Genomic DNA, 24003 nt, shown 5'->3' with positions numbered 1-24003 from the left:
TCTCCGCGTGAGCCGCAGCGTGAAATTGTGCCAAGATTAAACCGCTGGATTAGGACTGCGGCGGGATCGCACTTCGCGGGATCGTCGCTCTCAGCAAAAACGAGTGGACGAAAGCCGCAGGGTAAAAATGTTATTTATATACTCCGGGCTCGCCGCGGCCATTGTAATCGAGCGAGCTGTACGCACGACAGCGTTCTTACGCCGCGCGCACAAAAAGACTCCGATAATTGAATCAAGGGAAAAAAGCGAGCGTTTCCTCCGGCCGTATACGCGCGCACAACCGCGCAAGCGCGTCATCCATAAATTCAACGACTCGGACGGACCGCGCTCTCGTCCGGGCAAGATGAATAACAGCCAATAAAGAAAATGCAAACGAGAAAAAACGGCCATTAGGAGCGAAAGAAAAAAGGTGAATTCCGATCGAGTGAAGAAAGAGGAAAGGCAGACGCACAATAAGCGCTCGAAATACACGAAAATGAAAACCCGGCTGCGCGTCAGACAGGAGAAAGAGCAGCTCGCGTGACGAATCCGCGGCCGCGTCTTCCATTTCCCGCGCGGCGGCATAATAGCCGGTGGCAAATAAAGGCCCGCATCAGACAGTGCGGCGTCGGGAAATCGAAGTCTTCACGCAAGTCAATCCTCGTTTTCAAAGTGTCGGTCGGGGCCCTCACATGTCGACGGCTTTCACACCCTCTGTTTCGAGCGCTGCGGAAGAGACACTGAATAGCAATAATGGGCCGGGCAACAAGGGCCCCCCCGAAGTCGACAATGGGCCCAAAGAAGCCGACGCCTCCCTTGCCAGCATTTCGGAGGCTGCCCACACGAGCGCCGCCGGGCGAAAAACGCTCACTCGTAACTAATCAGGCAAAGCCCGCCGCCACCGCCGCTGCCACCGCCGCCGCCGTCCTTTTTCCCTTTTTCTTCTCCGGTGACATTCTTCGGTGGCGGTCCCCGCAATTTCCTCCGCCCGGCTTCTCCCTCTGCGACTGCAGTGCGCTATGTACGTCCGGCACTACTGGCCACCGGAGAAATAATCCCGACATTCAATTCCCCAATTAGTTCGGGAAAGCTGCGCTCGCTGCCGCTGCCGTACTCTCGACTCGAGTCCGCTGGGAGAGCGCGCCGATATAGCCGTGTGTACGTGTGCAGCCGAAGCTACGTCGCGGACGATTGTTCGATGTGAACGATGAGGAGGACGAGGCCAGTGCGGCTGCAGCTCTCTCGTGTCTGCTGAATCGGGTCGATCGTTCTTCTACGTGCGCGCCGCGGTTACAATTCCGAGCCCGCAGTGCATATTCGCTCGCGGATGAAAAGCGGAGCCAAGCTGTAATTAATTAGCCTCCATTTTCACTCCCTCACAGTCTCCATTTGGCGAATCAGCTGGTGTACACAAGCTGCCGGGAGACGTCGCTCCACAAAGGACGACCGCGAGGCGGCTTTCGCGAACCAGGTCGACCCGACTCAGCTGACTCGCTGCTGCCGCACTTCGATTTATGTCCCTTCCCTCGGCGTTCGGCTCTAGGCTAGGCGAGCCGGCTCGTGCGACTGCAGCGCGTGGGCCGGATCGATAGATTGCGCGCATGTACGGACGCGCATAGGTGTGCAGTGTACGTATATTTACACATGCACGCGATGCTGCTACTATACTGGCTGCAGCTCCTCTCCAAACCGCGATGATGATTAATGCGCTCAACGGCTTGTGCTCTAGCTCTCTCCGAGGCTTTGTTGCCTGCCCCCCTCGTGCCATTCGACTGCGGGAGGAGGCCGCGGCGAGGGGTGGCAGACATATAATACGTGCGGTTTACTGGTTATCGGAGCCCGTTGTAAAATGTTATTAAAATGGGGAAGTGCGAGGCATCGGTTGCTCCGAATTATCGCTTCGCTAATTGCAGTTTAGCCGTCGCTTGGTTATTGCCGTTTTTGCAACTAGTCAAACTCAACGCGGGATAGCAGAGCCGAGCAGACGAGAGAGGGCTGAAAATCGAAATAATTTGGATATATTACACGACTCGCCGTTCATCACGGACCTTCGCGCGCCTCTTTGGCCCCTTTTCTCTCTCTCTCTCTCTCTCTCTCTCTCTCTCTCTCTATCTCTCTCTCTCTCTCTCTCTTCTCGCGCCGGCAGATGGGGTCAAATCGATACATGATGTATGCTGGCCGCGGCACATGTGCGGAACAGGCTCTCGGGCAAGGATTGCCAGTCACGCGAATTAAACTTTCAGCGCGGCTTTTATCGACGATGTTCCTTTTTTCGCGCCGAGTGACTTTGCTCGGTGCGGCTGCCACTCGAAAAGTATTCGAAAGCGCCTTATTGTTTTGGGAAAATTGCCCCACATGCAGTCCGACATCTAACAGAATGATCTTTCGCGGAAAAGCTATACACGCTGCCGCTCGGGCTCCTCCGGGGATATGGCGTATAAATTTATGCAGGACGTACACGAGCGATTTACATATATGGGAGAACGAATGAAGCGATGTATCGCCGTAATTGTTATACATATACTTGCACGCTGCAGCAGCGGTCGGGGCAGTTTGCCTACCTCACCGCACTCTGAACATTTCGCGTTCAATGTTTTCCTTTCCAATATTAGTTTCGGATATTTATTTTGACCCTGCGCGAAACTGCATTCACGGATCTTTGTGGGCCGAATGCACACACTGCGCTAATTGCCGCGCGTTTTCCAATTCAAAGACCAAATTTCCGATTGAATTTCAGCCCGGCGGTTATCGGGAAATAGCCAGCGAGCTTCGAGTTTCATAATTCCCCCCCCCCCCCCCCTGCCGCGGAAAATGCAAGGGAGACCGAGGGGAAGCTTTTATTTTCATTTCCAAACGGCGAGCGTCGTAACTCAAGCGCTAGTGCAAAATGAATGGCGAGAGGGAGATAGAGATGATGGACGTAAAAATGTAATGTTGCGTCTACGCCGGGGGCTTTGGCTCCTTCTCGCTTCGGACTTTTATTAGCGCGAGCTGCGCGGCCGTCTTTTGCTTCATATCAGCGAATTCGCGTTTGTCATAGCGCCGGCCGACTCGAAGGCGAAAGAATAAAATTATACAGTCCCCGTCGCTATCGCGCGAGATTTTTTAACGCGCAGTCACTCGCAGGCTGAATTCCGCGTGAATTGAAATTGCTCTGGGAATTACAAAGCGGCGCTGCGGCGAATATGAATGGAAGTATTCCGGGCCGCGTGCTCTTGGCGAACACCGTAAAAAAATCGTATTTCTCTCGGATAAAGAGCCGGGCGCGAGAAATAACGGAAAATAACAATGCGCAGATTTAAACAGAGTCCACGCAGCTTACATTCACAGTCAATGAAAGCCGCGTGCGTGTATTGTGATACTTGTCGCGGCCGAAAATAGCCAAAAAGCCGCACGTTAGAATAACAGTTCGCGGGTGAGTAGGTGAGTGTAATAAAAATACACTCTATCGCTCTGGGAGTTCGCACGTACAAAGAGCCCGAGTGCTAACAAAGTACGTATTTAGGAATTATAATTAGAGCGCGCGGCTGCAGTATAGGCGGCGCAGCACGCGCGCACGCGCGCGTCTTAAAATAACGAATGGCCCGAAAATACATTTTCCAGCGTGTAGCAGCGCGGCTCCGTGATGTTGCTCTCGGAAACTCCTGAGTGCGCTTCATGAAGCTTCCCCTCCAAGATCAAGTGTGGCTCGTCTAGAAGCGCGCGCGCCCGCGTATTTATCATAATTAAACAGACAGACGCACAGCGCGCAGTTTCTGCGCTGGCTGCAGCTCCTCCTCCGCTTTCCCTCTAATCCGCTGCCTCAACACTTTCGGCGAAAATCGATTTGGCAGGCGAAGTGCGCGACGACGTTGTGTTGTTTCGTTGGCGCTCGGAAAGCCGTCCGTAATAGCTGGAGACGATTGTTTGTTGCAACGTTTTAAGAAGTGCAATCTAGCTCAGGCAGGCGGCCTCCCCTCCCCCGCCACTCGACTCCGTTTCCAGCCCTTATCATCTCCGCAAAGTCGCGGCAGCGCACGTTAACATCCGCGCTGCAGCCTGCTCGTAACAAACCACCTCCTTGAGATATCAGCCGCAGCAGCGCGCGCGCGCGCGCGCGGGTGCTCGCCTCGGGCTCTCGACGGGGCGTTGCATGGCAGTATCGTCAGAGGAGAGGAAAACACGCGCGGGCGGTCGCTTAGTGGATGCAAATTCCGCGCGCAAAGCAGCTCCCTTATGTGTGTGCGCGCGTGCACTCCCCGCCTGCTCGTCCGCTCTCTGTGATCTGCAGTGTGTGCTCCCCTGTGCAGCCTGATGATGCTTCGCGGAAATATGCCCGACACCTATTTCGGAGCCTCGAGTATGCTCTCGCGGTCAGAGAGCCGCCGGCCGGCTTAACGAGCGCGCGGTTTTAATTTAATCCTTTGTGCCCCGCAGCTGCGCGCGCGGTCCTTGCGGTGCCGGATTTTTGGCCGATCGGTTTGCGGCTCGCGCGCTGTGTTTAAGCTACGCGATGAGCTGTGGTCCGGGTGTCGAGGCCTCGCGCCCCGGACTTTTTGCTGGAGTAGAAAATCTCTGTTTTCCCGCAAAGCTTCTTCAGAAATCCTACTCCCATGGCAGTAAAAGTTACACAATCCGTGTGAAACTCCGGGTTGAGTTCATTCGAGCTCTCGATACAATGAAACACGCCCTCGGACCGAGCGCAACGGCAATCGAAGAAGCGGCCGCATATTTGTCAGAGGCTCGCAAAGAAACGAGACTATTCTCGTGAGGAAATAAAGCGAACAGTTTGTGGCAAATTGCGGCGTCCTGGGTGTGCCGGGGCATCACCGCTGACTTTGTCGCGAAACCAGCGAGACGTTGTTTTGAAAAGTCAACGACGCGGCTTTGTGCGCGCGAGCCCGCCAAAGCTGCATCTGGAGTGCCACGCCTCGGGTGGACCCATAGTCCGGCTCACCGGTGGGCTCCGCTTTTATATTCGGCGTTCACTCTGCGTGTATGTGCGACTGCTCATACTATTTGTCACCTGTCCCCGCGCGCTCCCTCTCTTTCCTCCGCTCTCGAATCTCGATGCGCTGTGTGGTCCCTCGCGTCGCTCGAGCAGTCAGCGTGGGTGAATGGATCGAGAGCCGAAGGAATGCGTACCGGCGGGGTGTGCAGGTATGGGAAAGCGGGCGAATTTTTCTCCCGAAGATCGGTGGTCCACTTACAGCCTAACGAAGTCGTCGTCCGCTAATAAGTTAATCCGTGTGTGCTCCGGGGATCAAAGTGCCCCAAAAATTTCTTTGTGTAGACGTAAGCAGGGAAAAGCTCCGTGGAAGTTGGGACGTTGATCAACGTCGAGTCTGCAAGCCAGCGTGGAATTACACTACTATCAAAATTCGAGCCAGCTCGCTGTGCAAACAGCCGTCAGGCTAAGAGTGCTGGGGATAGCACATAGCGGAGAGCATATCTCGGGAGAGATAGAGAGAAGGAACAGCTCCGGCGCTGCAAAGTTGAAAAATTACTGAAAGCGGCCTGCAGCGGTGAAAGATCGCTTCCAATATTCTCGGCAGCGGATGCGGATTCGGCGCGACTCGTCCGGAAAAGAGAAGTTCCTTTAATTTTCTTCCCTGCAGCAGCAGCAGCAGCTTTGAACGATCGCAGGCGTGCTCGGAAGTCACTTTATGCACTGAGAGCGCGGCTCCTGCAGATACGTTATATATAACGGACCGACAGAATCTCCGCGAATATTCGCCCACGTTTTGCCCCTTTTCTTAGACATTTGTGCCCTCCCAGCAGTTCCTCGAGAGCGCCGTCGCTATACGGAGGAGCTGCGTATGCAGGAATCGCGAGTTCCCGGAATGCAGACTCGCTCATCGGTATGTCCGTGTGGATCGCGGAGAGCGCCGCATATGCGTCGGCGTATACGTGTATTTCCCGTCCATATCACGAGAGAAAAGACTCGCCAGTTTTTACGACACAATTATATTTCGACGCTGTATACAATGAGCGGAGCCAAGCCGGAGAATCCGCTACTCACGACGCTCGTTATGATGCACCGGGCAGCGTGGCCCAGATTTGTGCTTTGATGCCCTCTCGTCGCAGGGCACACGTCTATGCGCGGCAAACGAGAAACAACTCTTTTGGCAGCGGCGCAAAGTAGGCTGGCGCGATTCCGATAAATCTCATTAGGAAGACACAGAATAGCTACCGTGCGGCAAACACGCTCGCGTGCCGCTGGAAAATTAGGAGGGACACGAGCGCGATTTTTGCCTCTGTTTGCCCCCGTTGCGGAAGTCGGGGGAGGAGACAGAAAGGAGAAGAGGCGTAATCTCCTTACTCGGAGCTGTCGGAGGCATAAGTAGCTCGGGGAAGAGAGCGGAAGGAAGGATCTTATTATTGGGGGTGGCGCGCGTACAAGTGCGCAGCCTCGCGGCTCTTGTATAGCTGTATGCGCGAGGTTCTTCTGAAGGCTCCCGAATTCTGCGGATGCAGAGCCTTCCGCTGAAAGGGCTTTTCGGCGGGAAACAATTAATAAAGGGATTAAAAGCGCTAGCGCTGCTGCCGATGCTCGGCGCCGGGGCTCGATTATTTGTTTTCCCGGCGTCCCTAACCGGCTTCATGAAAATCACTGCGTGAAAATCACTGGCTTGAAAATAAAATCGCGACTTGAGAGCGAGGAGCGAGTGTACGTGACCGGGTCACGGGGCGCACTGGAACTCGAGCAAACGCAGCTTCCCATCGGAGATAGAAGGAGAACGCACACAGCCAGCCAGATCGAGAACAAAAAAGGCGGAATCGGTTATATGCCATAATGCTACAAAGCCTCTTTCTCTTTTTCTCTCCATGGGCGCACATCCTTTGCTCCGAGAGAGAGAGAGAGAGAGGGAGAGAGACAGCCGTTCCGTTCTCTGGTACAAATAATAAGCCAGCAATTAATTATTTGCTCAGGACTAGAGAGAGGGAGGAAGCTATATACCCATACCCACTCTCACGGCTGACTTGATTTTTCGGTTAATTTGTCCCGCGGAGCCGTGCGCTCGCGCCGCTACTTCGGCCTGCGTGGTATGTGTACATTGTCGCTGTGCCAACAGAACGGACGAGAGCAGCGCATTCTCCGTCGCTGAAAGCGCAGCGCGGCTCGGAGTCCCGCTGCAGATTGCCGCGACTCTCGCTCTTGTGTTGACGGAAGCATGGCACACAGCCTCTTGCTCTCTCTCCACTCGACGTCGATTTCACGTGTAGCCGCCGCTGCTGTCATCGCCATTGTCCGCGTTATTTTGTCACGAGCGACCTGCAGCCCTCTTCTTCCATCTTCCTCTTCTTCTGCGTATTCTTATTATGTCCCGCTGCACGCTCGACTGCTGCAGCCGCGGCCGCTCGAGCGCGAATCTGCAGTACAACGGGCGCACAATGCGACAGTTGCTGTAATTGTTGTCGATGAGACACAGAGAGAGAGAGAGAGAGAGAGAGAGAGAGAGAGAGAGAGAGAGAGAGAGAGAGAGAGAGAGAGAGAGAGAGTGATGCGCCCCCGGGGGCTTACGAGCACGTAAGAATCGCTTAGCTCGCCAGCACGGACGCTTGCCTCCGTATACACCAGACGGATAATGTGCGATTTCATGCTTGGCATGCAGATTTTCGGGGCTATTTCCAACGACTCGAAATTTTTTCCCGAACAGAGCTGGATGGTGAAGGGTGTAATATATTATAATATCGCGAATATTTACCTCGTTCCTCTTCGCTCCTAGAAAGCAGCGTATATATCATGACGTAAATCACGCGCTCGCTAAAGTATTATTTCATGTCCGATACCAGCATAAATCGCCCTGATGCCGCGTAAGCGTATTCAAATTTTCCGCAGCCACTTTATTTTCTCGACGTCCTTTATGCTTTCGGATGAAAAATTTCCCATCAACGAAAAAGCCGTTGTCGATTCGGAGCGTCGAGTTTTCCTCGTTAACCAATTTTGAGCTAACGCCGGCTGAGCCAAAAGGTCCACAATATACGCGACGAATGCAATTTGCTCCTAATGCTCGTCGGTTCTTCATGAATCAATCAAAAGCCAATAAACACACGAGCAACAAGCGATAGCATCGGAGAGGTCGGCGTTATATCTAAAGTGAACTACACATTGGCGGGGAATCGCCGTAAGCTCCGTGCTTCTGCTACTGGCGCCGCCGCAAAATAAAAGAGACGAACACGGCTTTTGTCGTAAGTGTTTTGAGCGACGACGAGAACGACGTGGAAGACGAGAAGCAGCAGTAAACCTGCTGACCCAGTTTTCCCGGCGTGCGAGGCGACGAGGCGTTTGTCTCCGCCGTTCTACAAAGTATATCATCGTCCTTTAAAACGACTTTCCTCCGCCGATGCGAAACACTCGCCAAGTGTCTGCGGCACGAGCTTGCGCGTATTCCTACGCGTATAAAGCTGACGCGATAAATCTCGGCATTATATGAAGCAGCTTGACGAAGCTTATGACTGATGTACATTTATTCGAATATTGATCCGTTGCTATTTTTGGCCGGCGTATCACACTCGTGGCCTTAAGGGCTATATTTTTGTGCACGTAAAACGGGTCATTTTTTTAAAACTTGAAGTGATTACGACCAGCGACCATCAGAGAAAAATGGATCTTTAAAATAGCCTGGACGCTGAAAGCTTCCATTACATAAACACGGCGCAAAAAAATTCTTGAGCGTAAAACGCTTTGCGCGAAAAAGATTGCTGCATAAAGTATGCTCGCGCGATGTGTTCCTCGAAAAGATCTAACCTAGTAAGCGCCATCTTTCCGACTGAAAACCAGCAATAAGCAGCAGAAGAGCGAGCCGAAGAGAGAAAATAAAAGGGCTGTTCAAAACGCGCAGCTCGACGAGAGCCCCGCACGACTTTCTGGAAATCGTCGCTGCGAGTTCGCGGGATGAGGCCCGCAGTCCCGCTATGCAGGTACAGTAGCCGAGATTGATCGATAAGTGACTGTGGAAGCGGCGCGATTGCTTAGTAACGAGAGGTAGTAAAAGGTTACGGCTCCGATAAGGATGAGCCGGGTCTGAATTCGCTGAATGCAGCTTTCTCGCCACGCGAGCATTAAAACTTAAAACAGTTTGTCGCGAAGGAGGAGGGCTTGAGAAGTAGAGTGCAGGAGTGAGCACACGAAAAGACAAAGTGGAGAGGGAGAGAGAGCGCGCGCGGATGGTCGCGCATACCGAGCGCGACATTAGTTTAAAGAAAAATTGCTTTATCCGGAGAGAGCGAGAAAAAATAAAATTATCGCGGTGCGGGGGCGACCTCGCCTCTCCCGTAGCCACTGCTCCTCAGACACAGAGCGACGACAGCGCGGCGCAGCGGAGCGTCAGCTGAAAGGGTTGAAAATGAAATAACTCGGGGATGCGCGTCACGCGCTCGCCCGGGACGTTACTTTGTGCAGCGCGCGTCGCACCGCCTTCCTCGTCTGCGCCGCTGCTTCTCTAGTCTCACGCCTTTCTCTTTCTCTACCCCCTACTTTCGCGTGTCTCTTGAGCTTTCGCGAGAAAAGCTCCCCCGCCTTTGCGCGCATTGAGAACGCGATAGCACGTAGTAGCTCGCTCGCGACGCCGCCCATGCAGCGATAGCCTGCTGATTTTCTGCTTTGCGGAGCTGTATCGTCGCGCGCGCGCGCGCGCGTCTTTGCCGGGGATGAGCGACACATCCGGGTCGCCGCGAGAATTTCCGAAAAGCGCGTTGAAACGCAAACTGCACGAAACAAAGCGCTGGGAGATTCGAGTTTTGCGAGATCCCGCGTGAAATATGGAAAATCGAAAATCTCCGTCATCGGCTAAGAATAGAAATTCCAAAAACCTCTGCGAAGCCCTTTCTCCCCTCTTATCTCGCGCCTCGCAGCGACATATCCCGAGTCGGCATGTCAGCCGACTCCGTTACACGCAGCATCGCCTCGCGCGTCGAACGCATCAGCAGCTCTCGCGTCGTATAAAAAATGCTCCGACGCGACGTCCGCATGATAGATTTTTACGAGACCTTCCCGGCGGCTTTTCTCTTCTCGCGCGCATTTTTCGCGAGCCCCCGCACGCCTATCTTAAGTGGCGCGCATCGCTGTCGTCGTCGTCGTCGACGACGTGGGAAGAGGCACGGAGGAAGGCCATTTTGGGTTATTGCACGCGCGTCGCGCACGGCTGCTCCCGCCTTATGAAATTCGCGGAGCGAGGGTGCCGGAGAAATCGAGAAAGGGCACCTATATGCCGCTACATTTAGCCGCTCGATACCGGCGTCGCGGGCTCTGTGTAGCGAGAGGAGAAGAAGAGGGAGAGAACCGGCTGAGTCGATGCGCGACGTCTGCGGAAAAGGTTAAAGACGCCTGCCGCGGAAATTGTCCGCGAAAAATTGGCGCCGATATCGGCGTCGCTGCTGCTGCCGCTGCAGGAAGCGCGGGGATGAGCGTCGTTTGGGATATTGCGCCTCGTGCCTTTTCCTTAATGTTTAATTTGCGCTTTTTCCAGATACGGGGGGTCCCCCAATGTTTCCGACGAATAGTGGAGAACGAAGAGTCGGAATCACACTTCGCCCGGCAAAGTGGGTAAAACAAATGAATGCTCGCGAAGAAAAAATAGCTCACGCACACCTCGAGACACGAAAATATCCTTTAGCGCATTTGCAATTTAAAATTCCATCTTACGACGTATACTTCTACGATGAAGGAAGTAAAATGAAATACGATCTGGCCCGCGACGTCCGCCGAGTATAAAGGAGATCGCATGCATATTTATATTCAAAAAGGAGCCGTCGCGCCGAGAGATAGAGAGAGAGAGAGAAAAAAAGAATGGAAAAGGATAAAGTTCGAAAAACTCTTAGTATTAAAAAACTCGCCTTCCACTATCACCTCGGTCTTGCTACCCCCACGCGCTGCTCGCAGTCTGCGGAGCCTACTCCTCCCGCCGCGAGTGAAAAGTTGCGCCGAGGAAACTCGAGACGTCGTTGCGCGTGCCGTACGGCTACCCCTACTGAAAATTCCAAGATTCCTAGAGACGCCGAGATTATGAGTGTATACAGCCGGCTCTCCCCGCAGTAGCGAGAATATGCTCGACAGAAGGCACGGCTCGCTTTCCAATTTTTACAGCCCCCGACGATCCCGCAGTTTTATGAATTCGGGCTCCTTGGCGATTCTCGGACTTCGAGGCAGTACGAGCGGTGGTCCAGTGGGTTACGATGCCACACGGGCCGCGGAGATGTGTTGCGGCGGGAGTGAGGGAGACGCGCTGCGTGCCGTAAATCGTCGGCGAGAATTCGAGCTCCTCTATATGGCACTCGTAAACTATTTCGTTAATTTTTATGACGCCCGCGAGGTCAGTCTTGTACGCCGAGGACCCAAACTGACTGCCGCTCGGAAGCCCGGGCTGAGGTTTAGAGGATAATGCTTTGCGGATGCTCGCTTCGGAAACCCGGCGATTTTTAATCCCGGTCGTTACGCAAGGGTTGGGATGGATAATGTAGGTTGAAATTACGTAGCTCGGTTTTGTGCTGCTGCTTCTGCCAGACAGGTATACCAATAAAAGGGAAACTCGGCTGACCCAAAGACATTCCGCCGAATATCGCTCGATGGGAGAAGGGTGAAGAAACCTTTTTTTATAGTTTGTGGAACGTGCGTACATAAAAGATACTTCACCCGAAAAACCATAAAAATCATATTTTTTCCAACGCGCGGTTGAAGAATTTAAGCCTCCAGATATTAACAGAAGGCTATTTTTCATGTTTGCGTCACTGGCCACTTGAAATTTATATGCTCTCATTGTTTATTGAGAAACAGCTCGCTTAAACTCCGTTTGATTATTAAAAGGCCTGGCTAAAACGGGAGCTTTGAAGTTCAAGTTAGCATTCTCGACGACAGCTAATTTTAGAAAGTTAAAGTTGGATGCGGTAAAATTGGAACGAATAACGATGCTAAAATATTGACGCTTTAAAGCGAAAAACGATAGTCCGCTCTTCTTGTAGGTCGAACGGAAAGACACTTGTTATTATCGCGACAGCTCGAGTCGTTCGAGCCTTCACGGATTCCGAGAATTCTGGGGAAAAGTCTTTATGAAAAAATGTGTAATATTTCAAAGAAATACAAAAAGCGTCAGAAAAAAGGTTAAAAATGCCTCCTCCATTGTTCACGCCTTCTCCGAGGCTCTTTTTCTCCGGCATAACTCTCTGCAGTGGCTTTCCTCCGAGCCAGCGCTAAAACTGGGAAACGCGCGCTCGACTTTTCCCCCTCTTTTTTTCTCTCTCTCTCTCTCTCTCTCTCTCTCTCTCTCTCTCTCTCTCTCTTCTTGGCTTCACGGAACGCAGCGACAGCGATCGGATGACAAAAAAAATTTCCCCCGAAAACGTAAGCCCAGAAAAAGACAGTCGCAGGAGGTCACGAGGTATTATAGCCGGGTCCGGCGCAGCTCAGGTAGAGGCGCGCGCTCTTTCGGATTTTATTGAGTCCGGTGGCTGCAGGAGGGGTGACATATTCAGTTCTGTGGGAATATCAAGGAGCCCCGGGGACACTGCGCGTATAGGTATCCGCTGCTCTTGCTCAGCTAAAAGAGCAACAAAGCCGAATAGAGGGAGGGAGAGATGGAGAGTAGAAGGAAGAAGGGCCCCGTACGGGCCTCAGTGGGCTTGAGTGGCCGCAAACAAAAATACAAAGAAACCTTTAAAATATGTCAAACCGGTCAGTCCCCCGATACATGTGTGCATATACATGTACGCCTCCTATTTCTGTGTATCTCGCTCAGTCTACGACGGGATTTAACGCGCACGCGTACGCAGTTGATCTCTGTCGGTTATAACCGATGCGTATCGATGGATGGATCTTTCGCTGAGCCTCGACTGACGTTGCAGTACTCGTATGTGGACGCGTTGCATAATGGAAAGTGGGAAAAATTTCGACGAAAACCTGAAGCTAGGATTAGGCTGTCGTAAGCTGTCGTATGCGTGTATGTGAAGCCCGTACGTTTTCTTATTTAAATTTTAGATGCTGATAGTCGATCAAAGAAATGATGGATTGAGGCATGACGTTTTTTCACAAAATAAAAAAAAAGTGATTCGGGCAGATGTGGAATTACTTGCTGATGGTGATATTCTCGATCGAAAATAGCAACAATTTATTAAGACCGTTTTGGTGCTCGTTCGGCTATTTCTTATCGCCGAAACAATCGTCTCATCTTTACGTCTTAAATCACCTTAACAATATAATAAATTCCAAAGAGCACGCGATACAAACACTGTATGTATACCGAATATGAGTTATTTATGCCGACTTATGCATACACGCGCGCTCCGTGACCGTATTATATTCCATCACGCGCACACACTCATACTCGGGGAACGCGAGAAGGCGATCGTCGCCGATAAAACTTGAAAAATTCCACCTACTTAATCCCGGTAACATCCGAGACATGCGCACTGTTGCCTCTATCCACGCATGCTTCTCTCGCCCTCTCTTACCGAAAAGAGAAAGAGAAAACTAAAATAGAAACGTCGAGGAGATTCGTCAAGGATCGCTTCGGGGATATGGACGCGCCGGAGGTCAATTTTTCCCCCAAATACCGAGATAAAACTCATCGATTTGACGCGATCCAAGAGCTCTATATAGGAAGTTCCTGTGTTTTTTATTGCTCACTCGTGATCCAGTGCTGTGACCGCTGCATACTTCTCGAGAGTCATCAGGCTTTTTGAGTGACGTTCCAATTCTCCAAGGGCACCTGGTACGTCCGCCTTGTCCCAAAGCCGGGCGCGAGCCCCCGGACAAAAAGGTAGACGCGAGGGACAGAGAGAGAGAGAGAGAGAGAGAGAGAGAGAGAGAGAGAGAGAGAGAGAGAGAGAGAGAGAGAGAGAGAGAGAAAGACCGAAAGCGGAAGAAAGAGTGCAGGACTGACGGAGACGGAGAAAAAACGCATCACCGCAGCGCGGAGCGGGGCATTTGAATGAAAGAAGGGACGATCAATCCTCCGCTCTCGCTGGATTGATCATATCTCGGGGTATCTTAAGATTCCGCGATACCGCGCCGCAGCCGCCGCCGTGTCCTACACATGCAGCTACATGTCGTGCGCTATTGTCGTCGCGGTCGGAGAGCGAGCGAGCGCGCCCATCATTTGTCAGGCATACACAAGTCCTCGTTTTTAAAAGGCTACTGCTGTGGCTGCCCATTAAGTGGCGCGGACGACGCAGCGCTTCTCGAGTCTCGCGGACCAGGAGATGTGACGCAAGAATCGATTCTGGGCGAGCCCTCCGTGATTCGATAATAATTTTTTGTCAGAACACGGCCTTATTAAAGTGATTTACTTAACGAGCTCGGATCGATAATTGTGAGATTTTCAATCGTGTTTTGAAATCGTACGAGGATGAGAATGCGCGAGCGCAGGATGAGACGAAATTTCAGCGAGTCATTGGCGTGAAAACTCGCGCGGCTGTAGCTGCTCAAGCTTCGAACGGGATTTTTCCTTTCGTCGGGCTAATGTTTGGATTTGTGCGCTCGCGTCTCAGATTAGGCGCTGGAAACCGTTAAAAAGGGTCTCTAGCGGGGAATCGTTGTTATTAGTCGTATTGTGCGCTGGTGACTTTGATAGGAAAGTAAATTGAAAATAATGTGTTCGTAACAGTAAATGCGTGGGTAACGTCTAGCTGCGGAGAAAAATATAACAGAGAAGTTTTCAATTTTTACTTTCTCATAATAAAGAATTAAAAACACATCAGTAACGAAGGAAAGCGTGCAAGTGTACGAGTGTAGCACTCGTGAAAGGTTTGTAAGCTGCTGCTGCCCTACACTGCACTGACTGACAGGTTTATTTTGATTTCGAGGTCTCTTACCTTTCGTTCTTACTACTGTTGGACTACGCATGCTTGAAGTGTTGATTGTTTTCTCGCAAACTTTTTGATGTCGTATGGAAATTCCAACATTAAGATATTAGCGTAACCGAACAATATATACTGAATGATAAATTTGTATGCAACAAATTTTTTCGAGCTATATCGAACCCGGTGGCGCCACCTAGTCCCTCAAGACGTACTATCTTCATCGATCTACCGGTTCGATCAAATTTGTACAAGTTAAGAATTGAACTGTAAAATGTTTGTGGTGCTACACCCGTCGGTAATGGAGGTTCCTCATATACCGCTGTATCGACCGAATTATTGATCGATGATACACAAGAAGTGTCGCTAGTGTCGCCATCTAGTATCTCCATCAGTGAATCCAAATAGATCGGTCGATCGATACTGATCTACATTATCGCGTCAGAAACAATTTATTTATCGAAATAAAGTCAAATGACACTTGCAGCTTGAGGATCAATTAAATTTAAAAAAAAATATCGCCCGCAATTTTAAAAGTCTCAGAAATCACCGACCTTGCATATATCGTCGATCGTTAAAGTAAAAGTCTGCAATACGTTCCATGTGCGCCACATATCTGTTTGACCGAGCTAATTAAATCAGTTCTGCCCAGCTCCTCGCCAGCACTCCCAAAGCAATTTTCCCGCGAAACTTGACTGCTCGAAGCTGGGCTGCTCTCCTTCGGCAAACTCTTATAATAATGCACGGCTCGCGCAGCCCAGCAGCCCGGAGCAATAAGCGCGAAAAAGCAGCGCCAGGCAAAATTACCTTCCAACAATCCAACAGAGCGTCAGCGGCAGTCCTGCGAGAATTCCGCGCAGCGCACTTGGAAATTCGCCCAGAATTTCGAAAGAGAAGGCAAAAGTAGTCAAACCTGCGGCCATATAACAACAGCAGCGCGAGCAAGCCTAGCATAAGCTCTGCTTCTTGTTTACGAATAACAATTGGAACACCAGAGGCGCGCATACGCACCTCCCCTCGAGCCGCTCGCAATATCAAACAGCGGAGCTCTATACGCGGGACCGAGGCATAAATAAGAGCCGGCTGGTTAATAATCTTATTTATCCTAACGGAGTAATCGCAATTTGCTTAAATCTCGCGGGCTCTCGCGGTATGGGAGCCGCCGCCGCCGCCGCCGCCGCTGCTGCTGCTGCCGCTGCTGGCTGGGCTAACCCAGCAACTCGCCCTCAGGACTCACTCGCCCCTCTCTCCCTGTGTATATACAGGCGCGTATACGAGCCGAGGGTAACTTTAGCTGCGCTCGCCCTCCTCTAGCTCGCGCTTGCCTCCGGGCGATTAATGAATTTATGGGAGAGCGGGCGGCCGGCACCGCCGCCGCGTTTCGCTTTACTGCTGGATTCAAGGCCTCTGGCTATAAACTAGACTTGCCCCGGCAGAGCCAGAGTCGGTTCTCTCTCGCTCGCTCTCTCTCTCCCTCTTGCCCCTTAACCGCCGCAGTTTGGACCCGCGCTATACGCAAGCTGTGTGCGGAGGTAGGGCGGCTGCTGCTGGAGGGGTGCTGCACGCTGGAAGCGCAGCCGCCCTTTGGTCAGCCAGCTTTATCTTGCAGACGGCCAAGCTGTAACTGCTGCACGTCTGCTGCGCCGGACTCGGCGCTTTTGTTTATCGATTGCATATTAAGTGCCAAGTCTTGCGCGGCTAGCGTTACCGGTACATATTGGTAGACGAACGCCTGAATTATACAGCGCACAAGCAGGTTCGAGCTTCGCGCTTGTTTGTGCTTGCCTCTGCTGTGATATCAGGGGAGTTTGTGTCAATCATCGCTGGACCTATTCCAGAGTTCGCTCTCTACACTTTAGCAACATTTCAAAAGTTAGATTCTCAAAAACTTCTACTTAAATATTTAAATCCGATAATCGTGATTTTTTGTACAATCTTACTAACAATCTTATTTGGAATTCAATTTTCAATTTCTGGTTTACCAACTCCGTAGTCCATATGCTATTGCATCCATTAGTTACCTTATTCCCGAGAAATGAGTGTCACGTAATGAATTGTCGTTTCGTAATGTTTTAATCATTGATATGTGTTATTTACTCCTATGCACGTAGTGTATATGTTTCGATCGTGAGTCTACAGAGATTAACTACATGCGGGTAACAATAGCTCTGAATTTATACCGGATGTTCGTACCAGTGTTCACAGTTACGTAGATGCAATCAATGAATGTCACTCTTTATATGCATTTCGAAATTGTAAAGATTTGGTGCGCCAATATTTCTCGACAATATGCCTTGGCCCAATGAGATTCGGCGCCGCTTCGTTACCGCTTCGTGGCGCGCCCCATGTGTTCGGCTCCCTCTCATTGCCAGCAGCCTTCTCAGCCATTGTCTCTGGGTCTAAGCGAGCGGCTGCTGCCTTACTCCATCCGCACAGGCAAAACCGCACAGCACCACTCGCAGCTTTTAAACTCAATTAAAGTCGCACAGACGTGCACTCGTATATATACCTTAGCGCGACGGCCGATCTGGTATACAGCTCGCGAGCGAGACGTCGTCTCCGCAAGTGCCGCGATCGACGCATCTCCCCTTCTAGCCCGAGGCTGCTGCGACACCAGCCGGCGAAATCCCCCGCCTGTAGTCGTTCGGGGTTCTTTTTTCCTGCGGAGCTGGATTTCATGGTAGCTGTGTAGCGACCCTTTTCGCAGCGCCGCAAACTTTGCGCATTCTCTGAAATTTCTCGAGCCAGCCCGTTCGCTCGGGGGGATCGGAATGCGTGTATATACGTAGCGAGGAGAAAAAGCAGCCGGATCGAACGATTTTCGTTCTTCGCAATTGTTGCATTCATGCTTTCATTTGTATAATTGACGAGATAATGCTTTGAATTGCAGGTGGAGATCGGGAAATGGGCGAGCGAACAAACAGGTAAGCTTGTTTCTCGATAAAAATTTATATTTCATAATACCTCGATAGCTGAGTCGTTCCATCGTGGCGGCACTCGTATTTTTAATAAAATCAGCCGTACATCTTGGGCTGCATTATATCGCCGATAAATTCAGCGTCTCCGTAGTACTTACAAGCCACTTACCCGACGCAACTTCCTAATTACTTTCCGCATAATTAGCGCTTAATAATTTTGCGAAGCTCGTCTCCGCAGAAAAGCAGCTCGTCCCTGCGCTTCGCGCCCGGAAACACCTTGGTTCTCTGCCTCCGGCAAGTCGATGCAGCGGAGCAGTAGCAGCAGCAGCAGCAGCAGCATGTGTATACGCTTATGCATCACGCATCGAATTTTCCCCGGCCCATCAGTCGAGGCTCTTTCTTCTCTGCCTTGCTCCGTATCTCGGCAGCGGGAGAGAAAGAGGAGAGCTTTAGCTCGCGGCGGCACAGCGCACCGATAACGCGCGCCCATTACGAGCCTGTTACTCTATGGCAAGTTCCCGGGAACATTGGCGGAGCGAGAGCAGCAGCAGCAGCAGCGACGAGTTTCGCAAACTCGTTGCCCCACCCCCGCCAGCGGCGAACATCAAACTTCGTAACGAACTTCAATAGTCGTCGGTAATGCATCGACGCTTCTTTATTCCTCTTCTTCTTCTTCTTCTTCTTTCCCTTTTTTAATAAGAAATCCTGATTAATGAGCGGGAAGCAGCGCCGCAGCAATTTATGAGCCGTAATTTACGGTTGACGTCTGGTTTTTTTGCGAAAAGTTGGCGGCTCGCCCCGGGAAGAAAGCAAACCGCGCGAGTTGTTCTACTAATTTGATCAGCGATATGCTAATGACGCTTGATTTGCCGATTCGATTAAGTCGTAAAGCCAGTGACGTAAATGCGGAATCGCTTTTAAATATACGAGCTCGAGAGGAAGCGAGTAGATATCGACTTGAAATTTCCTCATCCACTTCCGAGGCTCGCGCACTAATCGACTTTATCAAACTTTTTTATTCCATTTCATTATGCGTAACTCGCTCCGGGCGCAATTTTCCCACTATCGGTTACAGTTAAATTCTCTCGATAATTAGCGCGAGCTGTGGCCTGACAAAAGCTTCCTCCGTTTCTTTTTTCACCCCGCCTCCCTCGGCTCTCTTATACCCTTAGCTCGATCAATTTAATCTTTCGCCGCGAAATTGTATTACCGCACGACGGTCGGTGCCGCGGCTCTTAGGAGATTAAAACCATAATGGTTGTCCTTGTGGGAAAACGGTTTCTACATTACCGCCGGAACCTTGAATTGAAACCCTCTCCCCAGCTGCTGCTGCTGCTGGCGCCGTTTGAAGAAAGCGCAGGAAATGAAATGCCGAGTCCAAACAAAGTCGATGCGAGAGACGCGCTCGAGTCGTATCATGCGAATTCGAAGCGTCTGAAATGATTCCGAGCTGCGTACTCCATTACCTACATTTATCACTGCCTCTAAGAAAGAGGAATCCAGTTCGACGAAACTTTGCGAAAACAAGCGGGGGACACTGCTGCAGAAAGACAACTTTAATGGAGCGAGAAATAAAGTAAAGTGCCGGGCGGTACGGGGCGACATCGCAGCGAGGCTGCACGAGCGCTGTTTCCAACTCCTTCTTACTCTCCCCTTACTCTCTCTCTTTCTCGATGTACGACCCCTCGTTGTCTTTGTCTTAATTTGCGGCTCGCGCCCGCCGCGACCGCCCATTTAATTCATTCCCCTTGGCGCCCAAGCCGTGGCCTCCGCAGCTCCGGCACGGTCTACCTCCGGAATAGAACACTGACGAGACAATGACACTGCAAACACCGAAAAAGGGTGCTTTTGCTTTTAGCTTTTTCACAAAAGAGCTCGTGCACTTACTGCTATAAATTTTTCACCGAAACCAGTCTCGCCTGGTCGTTAGGCTGGGACATTGAAAATTTGATAGATATGGATCGTCTGCCTTCGAGTTTTGTTATGAACAATATTGCGAATGTTTACACGCGTGCAAAAAACGAGCCGGCCGCTTATCATCTATCGATATGCTTGGCAGGGCGATGCCCTTTTTTCTTCAGAATTCTTCGCCACGCTTTTAGCGCGCGTTCGCACGCGAATGCAAATTCTTTACCTTTACTGCTAATCCATACAAACTGTGGCTATCGCACTCGCAGTCAATAAACTTTCGTTGGCCTGCAGGGAGTGATTTTTGTTTACATTTACCTTTTATTAGGAAATTTGTTGTTGTTCGCTTTACGAGCAAACATTGGCACACCCTCCAATTTTCGTTTCAAGCCAAACACTCCGAACAAGGAAGAAACTTTGATGAAGGATTAGACGGCTCTGTAAAAAAGTAAATATTGGAGCAGTTTCTTGACGAACGTACGTAATTTGCTTGCTTTAGACTTTACTCACGCGAGCGTCGCCATCGATCTTGCACCGATTAACGTATAACCAACATAAGCCCTCAGCTGTTTAAATTAAAAATGTACTGAAATTGCTTTTAAGATAATTCTCGACTGCGCGCCCACTCCTCGCGTTCGCTATCTTTAATAATAACCGTTCATTTAACCTGCAGGTAATTAACATTTTTAATCATATTTGTATACTTTTGCTCCCGCTGCTCGTTCGGCTCGGGAACGTTCACATCACGCTCGTTATAATTAGAATTTTCATATTAACGCTGCACTTGACACCCGGGAAAGAATTTTCATGCGATTCAGTAGAATGGATCGGTTCATGTAGTTCAAATAAAAAATATTCGATAAGAGCAGCGCGATGCTCGCGAGTGCATTTACAACCCCTACTCACAATACGGGCGTCATTTCCATAGCCACTTGGGCCGCAATACCTATAACATTTCTCATCGAACCAGTCAGCCGTTGTAAAAGTTTTCGCTGAAGGGGCGAGCCATTTTTGTGCACGTAATACGCATCTACGTGATTACGGGATGTATTCGCTCGAGTCTTTGTGCCGCGTAACTGCTCGAAAATGTATGAGCTTCGCCGAGCACAAACAAGCTATTTGCATGGTTATGGCGGAACATTTCTGATCGCGAGTAAAAGTGAGGAAAAAAATATGGCCAACTGGCGCGAATTCGGGGCCACAAATCAGGCATGAAGAATTAGCGAAGAAGCAAAAATCCCGTAACTTGGCGGAATTGCAGCGATTTAAAAGTTCCTTGCCAGCAGAGCGGATATACGAACGCAAGCCGGTACACATCGCGATGGTCGTAGCGCACATATTATTCGTCCGTGGGGCTATTCCGCATAGTTGCCCGCTCTCCTCCCGAGGTCCTCCCCGCAGAAGTATGCGCCTAATGGAGGTTCGAGACACGCTCCTGCCGGACATAATTTGAAGTTGTGCTCGGGCAGCTCTGGCGGGCCCGGCTCGGCCGAAACTGATATCCGGCCGACGCGCAATCTTAAACAGCGAATTCCCCAAGTAAGCTCAGCGCGGAGAATTCAAAGTCGAAACTATTCCGCGCTCGATCGTTTCAGTCGGCCGATGCTGCCTCGTAAAGGCCCGATGATTATCTTGGTCTACAGAGTACACGGCGCGGAGCCAAGTTTGCGCGACAATACACGGCCCTCCAAGTTCGCGGAAGGACGTAAATTAGGAGCCCGGCCGGGGTATCGCGGCTGGCACACGCGAGAACTTTATTGCCGCGCGGCGTTTAGGGCTTGTCGTGTATGCGACGAATCGGCGGTTCGAGAGCGCGGTGAGCTACGGCTTCTTCGAGCCACTCGAACGCAATAAGCAGCGATCCATCGATCCGCGTTGGCGCGCGCTGTACATCACCGGCCGTCGGAACTTTCATCCGCTGCGGCGGCCAAAACTATTCGTTGCCGGGGGGCGGTATATCTCGCCGCGCATGAAAAGTGATTGTTTTCTCATCGACGGGCGACGCGCGGGAGCCAATAACAGACGGCACATCTCGTCGGCCGGGCCAAGGCGCGCGAGTAGCGCAGATAAGCGACGCGACTCGGAAAATAAATCTGTCCGAGCGTTATCATCCGTGAAATAAACGGATTGAGCGGTTCCCTGCACTCGCGCCTCATTGGTCCTGCGCTCGGCGGCGATGATTGAGCGCCGCGCCGTGTATAAATTCCGCCGGCATCAGCCCCTGAGAAACGTATATATCTCGTCGGCGCTCGCGACTGCCGATTGTCGCCCGGGAGCGGAGGGCATTTGTTATAGAGCGCACAGGGAAGACGCGCGCGTATGAAGGGAGAAAGAGAAAGCCGGGCGGAGCATCTATTAAACAAGCCCGTTTTTCACCATTTTCTCGTTTTAATAAAGGCGAAAGGGGGAATTTGTCTTGAAAAATTGGAAGGCTCACGAATAGATGGGAATGAATCACCGGCTCTGCCTATATTCGCCCTCGCTCCCCGCCTCCCCTGCGCGCGGCAAATTATTTTTTGCATTTTTCACCCGCAACCCTGGCGCATATCTGTTCTAATCTGTTCTGCTGCGCATCGGGAGGATTCGAGACGCGCCTGATGAAATGTTTCCTCTGATTCATCGAGCGCTAGAAGAGTACGAAAATCTTAGCGCGGTTAACGGCTCGTGCTGCGACACTGCGTCGAAACCGCGGAGAGAGTAATTTCGGAGCACTTATTGTACGAGCGAGTGCGCTCTATTTCGCCGTGCCAATGAAAAGCGATGGAGAAAGAAAGAGCGAGAGACAGCGCGAATGATCGGAATTAACGGGAGAGAAAGAGCTCGGAGGTGGGGCGGAGCGGAGTGAAAGGCAGCAGAGGCTCCATATACACTCGGCGCGAAGCTATGCGCGCGTTTCCCCGGGGGCGACAATTAACCCGGCGAAGGTCGATAATTATCCTCCGCCCTTTAATTCCCTAATCAGAGGCGCATTGACGAGGGAGAGAGTCTGCTCTCGGGTTCCATCGAGGCTTTACGTCGACGGGGAGAGAGAAAGCCCCGTATTATTCGCAGCCGAAAGCGAGAGCGCAGAAAAGCCCCTAATAACAGTCGCGCTCCCCGTCCTTCCATTTGCAGGCCCGAATATTTCGCGCGAGACGAGAGATAATGCAGTATATAGCCGGAATAAGCGTCGTCTTCTCGCGCTCTCGAGCTTTTTGATCGCAGTGTCGGAGGGCGTCTCGCTTCGCCGAGGAATTCCATAGTCTCCGCCGGTGGGGGTGTTGACTTTCGAACAGGATGATTATGCCGGGAGAGCGTAGCCTCCTCGAAACGGGAGCAATAGCGGAATTGCACGAGTAGCGACAGCAGAAGCAACGAAGGAGAAGCACTTCTGCGGACTCGATCGAAAGTGTCGACTGCGATTCCCCAGCGTATCGAGTCGCGAAAGATAGGCCTCTCGGAACTGAAGCATCGCTCCGCGGCGATAATTCGCATACGCGGAAAAATGCCGCCCTCCGCAACTATGTCGACGGTCCCCAGACGCTCGCGTGCGTCGGCTAAAAAATGCATAAATACAGAAGGATCGACAGAGCGGGTATCTCGAAAATCGATCGCGCCGCGCGCTACTCGCCGAGAGAGGCCTAACCCGCTCGCGCGGTTTATCGTCGCGCGGATACTTGGAACGGAAATGGAACGAGAGCACTGCGCGTGTATAAAGTTCCGAGGACGGGGCGGCTTTTGTATCGGGGCAGCGCCCGGGGAATAGCTCTCTGTGTATACGGTCTACAAAGTGACTTTTATTGTCGAGCGAGCGACTTTGTTTAGTCAATCGGAAGCTCGAGAGGTGCGCGCGCGGGGCCAACGAGTCGATGAGAAGAAATGAAATTGCGCGTCAGACCGCGCTGGCTTTTACTGCGTATTGCTACCTACCGCCGCGCTCGGTTGTTTAATTTTGCGAGGGCCCGCCGAGTCGGATCGAGTGGAATTAGAAAGTTTTGATAGGCTTTTTAGGAGGGTGAGCCATTGGACTTTTTGATTAAATTCTCGGCAATGGCGCTAAAACATTTTTACTGTCCGTCAAATCCGGCCTAATTGGAACGCGAGAAATTCAATTTCCGAAACTGAAGCAAAAATAGTGGCTCGCGAAACGATGATCGGCGGGACCCAGTTCTGGGTAAACAAAAGCACGAAACAAGCCCGCAGTCGAATACCCGCGTGCAAATTAGATGGGCACTCGCGAGAGCAGTACGTTAATTGTCATTCGATGCACGATGTATAATTCGCTTTGACGTACCGAAAAAGTTCAATTAGCAGACGCGAAGGATAACGCGAAAACGAAGTTAACGTTTGCGCTAACTGGCCCCGCGAGCTGCAACAGCTCGTCGCGAATTAATTAATCGTTCCGCGACGCGAAATATCGGCGGGCAGCACGGCCGCTAATTAAGCA

The 24003-nt window shown here is 51.4% G+C and overlaps 1 protein-coding gene across 4 annotated transcripts in view; it reads left to right on the top strand.

Moving 5' to 3' along the window:
* The window catches only part of LOC103315329, a 200480-nt gene extending 182803 nt beyond the window's left edge, over window positions 1-17677 (top strand). For 3 of the 4 annotated variants that reach the window (XR_004227929.1, XR_004227930.2, XR_004227927.1), the window contains exon 8: window positions 17642-17677. The gene's annotated coding sequence lies outside the window, so the exon portion shown is untranslated. The remainder of the gene's footprint in view (window positions 1-17641) is intronic. The other variant, XR_004227928.2, reaches the window with a different exon arrangement.
* Window positions 17678-24003: the final 6326 nt, after the last annotated feature.

The sequence above is a fragment of the Nasonia vitripennis genome, chromosome 5 (assembly GCF_009193385.2).
Source record: "Nasonia vitripennis strain AsymCx chromosome 5, Nvit_psr_1.1, whole genome shotgun sequence".
Taxonomy (NCBI): Eukaryota; Metazoa; Arthropoda; class Insecta; order Hymenoptera; family Pteromalidae; genus Nasonia; species Nasonia vitripennis.
This window is presented reverse-complemented; position numbering and strand designations above follow the sequence as displayed.